This window comes from Phyllostomus hastatus, unplaced genomic scaffold (genome assembly GCF_019186645.2).
Source record: "Phyllostomus hastatus isolate PE091 unplaced genomic scaffold, TTU_PhHast_1.1 phas_contig_86, whole genome shotgun sequence".
Lineage (NCBI taxonomy): Eukaryota > Metazoa > Chordata > Mammalia > Chiroptera > Phyllostomidae > Phyllostomus > Phyllostomus hastatus.
Genome location: NW_025333977.1, coordinates 72,450,269 through 72,457,995, shown reverse-complemented (window position 1 = coordinate 72,457,995; position 7,727 = coordinate 72,450,269).

Below are 7,727 nucleotides of genomic sequence, written 5' to 3'. Positions count from 1 at the left end.
TGAAGTTGGAAGAAAAAGTAATAGAAATTAGTAACTTCTAATAACTTATATTGCCTTTTATAACTATTTTATGGGCTATTCTAAGTAGGGAAGCAAAGATGTTAACTGTTCCCCAGTGAAGGCAGATAAAAACCCCATGAAGAAACAGCTTCAGCATTTTTAGGAAAGGAGCACTCAGTACTATTATTATATTTATTATATTTACATTTATATATTTATTACCATTATTGTTATTATATTTATTTTCCTAACTGCTACTGATTGAAAACTCCTAAGGTATTCACTTTGTTCTTTGACCTTATTTCCACAGTATTCTCTTATAATACTTCACTGTATGAATGAGAATTGCCCAGTAGTAAATAGTATGCATAAACAGAACGAGAATCTAGCTCATTCAATTCAAGAGAAAAAAAATATGAGACTTTGAAGAGAGCTTCACTGGCTCTGGTATATTTTGTTGTTTCTCCTCAATTATTCCTAAGGGAATAATTGCTAAGGGAAGCTGTCTCTGCCTGTACCCCAGGAATAATCCTCCCTCTTCTACCTTTTCTCCCTCCCCTCTTCCCTCCCTTCCTTCCTTTTTGCTTATTTCTTAGCTTAATTTTCACCCTGCCCTTTCTTAAGATTCTAAGCTTTTGATTGATGAAGAACCATGCCCTTTGTTTTACTTTGCAAGTTTTATCAAGTTTCAGATTAAGAGATGTTTTACCCCTGTGTCTCACACCCCACAGCCTTTTTCTGGTGGGACCTTGGTGCTCAACACTCCTTTTTCTGAAATATCAAATTCACGTAATTTACATATCTCACACAAATGTCACCATTTCAACCTCAATAACAATGTAAAGATACGGTTACACAAAATATGCATTGTTCATAAATCACATAGTTCAAAGTGTTAATTACATGAAGTGCTTTCTTAGTCACTTTACTTATGATGCTTAACCCAATGTTTCCCAAAGATTAGTCAACAAGCTATTAATTCCCTGAGATGCTTTTTGGGAAATAAGTTCTACAGGTAAATAATTTGTGGAAAAAACCCTGCCACATCCTCCCCTGGAGACTTACAGTACATAATAAAGCATGGGATAAACACTGAGTAAGGGCAGTTTGTCTCAGACATATGTGACTGTGGAACCCTGTTATTGTGAATGCATGTAAAGTACTTATGGGTCACCCATTAAAATGTATTTATCTTATTTCATTATTATGAAATTCCTAAAATATGATTAATGTTGCAATCAATTTATGGATGGAAAATGGGATTAAATGATATTTTTAATTTTTTAAGGTGAATTCCAGTAAATAGAAGAAATAAGATCTGATTTTGTATGTCTGATTCCTATTTCTTACATTGCCTCCAAAGCAGCCAAAACCTACAACAATTAAGTGAAACTAAAATGTAAGAACATTTCTTCTTCTTTTGCATTAGGTTCTGCATTGGTCTCTTCTGCCTTGTCAATGTCCATCTCTGTTGGGAACTGCCCTGCCTGGTATCAGAAGCTGTACCCCTTGCCAAGGCAAAGGCTGAGGGAGTGGCCTTTGGACCCTAATCCAGCAAAGAGACAAAAGCTTATCTCCTTGGCAGGAGCTCTGCTTCTGATGCTTCATTCATAACTGAACCCCAAAGTTTGGCCAGTTAGCCAATGACAGGTAAGATTCCCCAAGGGGGGGAACGACTTCAGACAGGCACGATCATGTGGGAGGCACCCAAGAAAGGACTTTGGGGGCTACAGCAAAAAGGGGGTGATGGACCCTCGCTCCTCAGCTTTGACATAGCCTGAGTCCTCACCCTCTGGGAGAAAATCTCCTTATCCCTTGGCTGCCTTACTTCCCTTGCTCCACCTAAGCCTGAAACAAGGACAGGGTGGTGCAGCTCTGTGCTGAAAGGGCAGGTTCCCCGGGTGATCAGGCCTAAGAAAGAATATGTAAGATCCTGTGAAACCTGCTTTGTTTAGAATGCTCTCAGTTGAAGGATAAGTGTCCAAGGAAGAAGTAAGTTTGTTCATTAAAGCTTTACAGCTCTTTGACCCTGACTCAAAATAGGCCCTCAGACTTCCTTGTTATCTATTGTTTGATCCTTACTTCCTAGCAATGAGTAATGAGCTTTTACCTGAATTCTTACTCAAACAAACCAATAAAAAGCCTCCCCAGAGGGGGAACAGGGCGCTCCCCACATGAGGAGTGGCCCTGCTCTTCCTATTCCCCTACAGGACCTGGTTGTCTCTATGTATGTTTTTAGCATGTTTTGATGAGCATCTGCAGCCAAGATGGATATGGCAGGACGGTATCCTCCACACTTCTCACTCTCATTTCTTTTCCAAGGACAAGGACTTACAAAGTTAATTAGTCAACTCCCAAACACTCTTTGAGCTTGGTTTAAAAGTGAGAATAGCATCATTATTTAAAGAAGGAGAAAATACTGTTTCCTTGCATAGTCTGATTTTGGCTTCTAAAAGTAGGAATTGTTCTCTTGAGACAGTTTATTCCATCATCCTTATCCATACACCTGGTTAAAGAAGATGCTCAGGGCCTGCTCCACAGATCCAGTCCCCAGACATTGATAGAGATGCACCCTACATCGTGACACTCACAAGACTTATGAGGATGTCCTATACTGGGGTACAATGCAATGCTTGCACAGTCACCAGTAGAGCATATTTCATTAGTTTTGGCTATGGTTTATTGCCTGAATAGCCACATTCAGGAGGGGTTAGTGCAATGTGAGGACCAAATTCACACTTTGAAAATGTATTGGTAAACAGGACTAATTTGAAGACATCTTCTCACCAGGTGATGTGGACCAGAATATGACAGAATTGAAATTACTGTCATTGGCATGAATAATGCATAGTTACCATCTGCTTACTATGTATGAGACAACATGATAGATAATGTAAATAAATTACATCTCTTTCTAACTCTGGTGATCTTACTTATGAAGCATGGACGTATATCCAACACAGCATCACTGAAAATAATAGTTACATTTCCTGGGATATGATACACAAAATAGTTTTACATAGCTTTTGTTAGAGTTACATATATATTTGCCTTCAGATAACTATCATTGAGGTAGCTAATAATTTTGATCACTATTGTCCTGGGTCATTTCTGAAACACTGCTGACAAGCTAGATTATATTTTTCCCATTATAAAACTATTGAGCTTTAAAGTCCTTCATCAACTACTTTCAAGTACTAGAATTTTACAATAAACAGAAAAGTTGACATGATTTTATTTGTTCTGTTACTTACAAAATGCCAGGAGGGTTTCAAAGTCATAATAATTATTATTGTGAAATAGCATAAGCAATAAGATAAGGTTTTATTACTGCAGGAAAAAAAACAAACAATTCCACTTTCTTTAAATGTCAAAAATGTCCTACTATTAATGCAGAAAAATGAAAAAGAAAAAGTTATTGCCTTTGAAAAATAATACAATAGATATAGTCTTGAGACCCCACCTGTAAATAATATATTCCAGTATGCAAGCATCCAAGTAACAAGTATTTTACTTTTATGTAGATGATTTTCTTCAAAGATGTGAAGGCACTTTATATACATCATTTCTATAGTCCTTGCAGATTACCATCTAAATATACTCTTTTTATGCTTTAAAAAAGACAAAGTTAAATGAGTCATCTATATGTTCACATAAAAGATTCATAAATTAGAAACAAAATTAACATTTAAAATGTATTTACCAAGCTCAATAGAAAGTTTTATATTAATGCAGGTGGGTAAGTATATCGTCAGTAATAGATATTCAGAATTTACTTCCATTAAAGTTATTATTAACCAATAAGTGACTATTAAAATATTAATTTCTCCCAAGAACCAAAAACATTGTTATTTTTAGCAGACTCACTTAAGAGTAAGCCTATTTTGAAAATGAAAACTTTAATGTATTTATAGCATTATTCCCACAATTTCATTTTATGAAAATATCAATACTCAAGTATTTGAATATTATGTAAGCAATGTATTATCCATGCATGTTTATTTTATTGATACATACATTAAGAAGTTAATAACTACTTTATCTGGAATGACTATTTTTCAAGTTATAAATTCATAATAAATTTCTAGGGTCTAGTCCATTGCTCATAATTAGAGTATAATAATATGATTTTCATTGAAAATAGTTTAATAATAATATCCCAGTATGCGGAACTTGAAAAAATCTGAAAGAATGAAAGAATTTCTGACTTCTATATTCACATTTTAGTCTTCACATTATAAGTCTTTTGTTTTCCCTTCATGTACCATTTGCATCTCTTTGCATACTCATAGTCTTTTGCTCCCCCCTCTTCTCTCCTGTCTTGAACGAGTATTAATTTTCTACCACATACTAGCACTAGGTTTTTGTATGTCACTAAGATGGACATAGTCACTAATAGTCTAAGGAGAAATGTAAACAATAAACATAAAAATAAATTGTTTATTTAAAGTTTGACAATTATTTTGAAGTAAAAGTTAATCCAAGAGTGTATAACAAAGAGGTCTAAGTTCAGTATTGGTCATGGGGAGCTCCTCTTAAGAACTAATATATAATTAGCACTTCAAAGTATGAACAAGAGTTAGCTAGGTAAAGCAGGTGGAGAGAGGGAGTGCTTCAATTAGCAAAGAATGGGTTCAGAGGTCTTAAATTAAAAACTAGAAAAGGAGAGATAGAAGTGAGAGAAGACATAATAGCCTAAAGGAAATTTGGAGGCATTGTAATAAAAGAGCACTGATGATAAGGTTAGAAATTTAAGAATGACAAGCAAATAATAAAAGAATGGATGATGTGGACATTGGATGGGAATTCATGGTTTGAGTATAGCTAATTTAGTGGTTAATTAAGTTGCATAATTAAAACTGATGAAATATCATTCTCATTAATGTGAGACTAACCAATGAGTGAACTCTTTTAGAAATCAGTGTGATAAAATGTTCTTTTAAGTAAACACTGCATGTTTAGATAATTCTTGAACATAAATATTTAAGATTAAACATCCTATAAAATACTAAAGAAATTTTAACAATAGTTACATATTTCTTATAAATGTGTAAAGTCTTATAGTGTTTGAAAAGTATCATGTTAATAAACTCTTTTTCCTGATCTTTTAGCACATGGGGATGTTTACTTAATTTTTATGTCTCATTTTTCCTTCTCTGAACTAATCTTTCCTCCTGCTCAGTTTCCCCTCTACAACATACACACACATATTTCTACATGGCAAAAGGTTTTCCTTGATCTATCCTGCTAAAATTTCCTGTTTTGGGTTGTGCAGTATACTTATACATTGGAGAAATAATCAGTGAAACCAATTTAGATTTTCTTCTATTGAATCATTTTTGCCTTCCATTTCATGCATTTTATGTATATATATAAACTACATTATATGTATATAAAATATGGAATTCCCTCTAAACATAAAATATGTTTAATTGTACTCTATTCAGGATTTTAGCCTCATTACCCATAAGTGAGATGTCTGTAGATATTGGGGAGGCCGAGGTATTCTTGAAATATGGGTATTGATGGTTCATTCTCATTAACATTAGAATCTTGAGTTTTTTAAAATCATTCCATAACCTAGAAAAGTTTAAGTAATTGGAAGTTAAGTCCTTTGGGGACTCCAGTTATGAATGAATGCATAAGTTCTCTTCTGGCAATGATCAATGCATATAAATTTCTTTCTAAATGTCTTTTTTATTTATAATGAATTATTTGCATCATCTTGATCTGCTGAAGCAAACTTTAAGACAAAAATTGGAGGGCAAGTAGTACAGTTGAGAGGTGATCTCAGAAAACATAGTGAGAGAATGGGGAAGTAAAATAGGGAAGGAAAGAAAGACAAAAAGAGTGTGATAGTGAGTGGAATAGTGAGTGGGTCCCAACCACAGGCCACTGTGGCTGAATCTTTTGGGGAATCCTGTGAGAGACTGTAGAATATACCTCAGTTCAACCCAGTGTAGGTTGAAAACCTGAGCAAATTTTCACCTTTCCTTTTCTCTCATTGGTTGCAGCTATCTGCTGAGTTGCTAACATTCTTGCATGGTGCCCTGACATAACCCAGGCAAGACAAGCTCCCATGGCTAAAGAGAGCCTCAGGCAAAGAGAGATGCAAGCACTTGAAGTCAGGAGCTATCTGCCAATATCAGACCTGTCCACTAACTGCAGGTGGCTTGTGCATGGGCTGAGGGAGTGAGCACATATGCTCCCTATTTATTCAGCTGTTTTCAGCAGTCTGTTCTCCCTTCACTCCTGTGACTTCCTCCAGTTACCTTTCACTGTTTATGATTATTTTATGCTTTTCTTTCCTATCATTTGTATGGACCTATTTCACTATTTAATTTATTGCTTAAGCTGAGTATTTTTTTGTTAACTTCAAAAAAAAAACCCTGACTAATGCAAGGTGACATGAAACAATAATTTCTTCTTTCTCTGTATACATTTTTCACCTTATTTCCAGAAAATCAAGTTCCTCTTAATTACTTCCTATCCTACTAGAGCTATTTCTATTGTCCTTTTCTTGCTCCTTCTCTTCTTGACATTTAAATATTGGAGAAGTAAGTACTCTGCCCTCTGTCATAACACACTTTCTACCTATTATCACTTAATACATGGTTCTACATAAATTACTGATACCTCAATTAACTTCTCCCAACCCCATTACTTCCAGTCTCCCCTATCAGAGTAAATGATACCACCCACAGTTTAGGTTTATTTTTTTAATGATTTTATTTATTTATTTTTAGAGAGAGGGGAAGGAAAAGAGAGGAAAAGAAACATCAATTGTGATTGCCTCTCGCACACCCCTTACTGGAGACCTGGCCTGCAACTCAGGCATGTGTCCTGACTGGGAATCGAAGCAGTGACCCTTTGATTCGCAAGCCCATATCCAACCCATTAATCAACATCAGCCAGGGTTATTTTTTTAATCTAAGATTTATCCTTCTTCTATTCTAATCATTGAAATAAATTCCACAGCAGGCCCTGCTAGTAAACCTCTAAATATATACTCTGGATCCAATTTTCCTCTAATTGCACTACTATCACCCTAGACCAGTCCCCATCATCTCCCTCCTAGACCATCACAATAGTCCCTGAGTCTCTTTCCTACTGGTCCTTCCTTGAATATATTTAAACACAGCAGCTAAGTAGTAATTCTAATAATTTCTACGCAAAACCCTTCAGATTCATTATACTGTAACATCTAAACCTCTTACATTAACAGCAAGTCTGTAAATACCACTCTCCTCTTCATATACTCTGGCCTTCTTATGGTTTGTTCCTCACTGTCATCAGTATAAATTATGTTACTTTGTGCCCCTCCTTGTCAAGTAATTTCAACACACCCTAAGTAGACATGAGAAATGTCAACAAAACCAGTGCTTATCATTCCAAAATTTAAGAGCCAATAAATGCGTCATGTTGAATCCTGTTTTTTTCCTACCATGTTAACCAATGATGCTCCACAAAGAAGCTAGTAACTTAGCATAAGTTCTAGAATCAAAAGAGCACTGAGCACCTAACCCATGAGGCAAGTATAGCATATGAATAAGAAATAAGCCCATATTCATGTGAGCCAGTGGTATACAATGACTGATGAGCACACCAAATGTGTTTCTGTCATAAGGCACTGTCCTGGCTATTTCATTTGCTTTGAACCTTCTGAGCACAAAACCACCTTCTCCTTTTAATGGTTTACTTCTTCACTTACTTTTATTTCTGTTCAA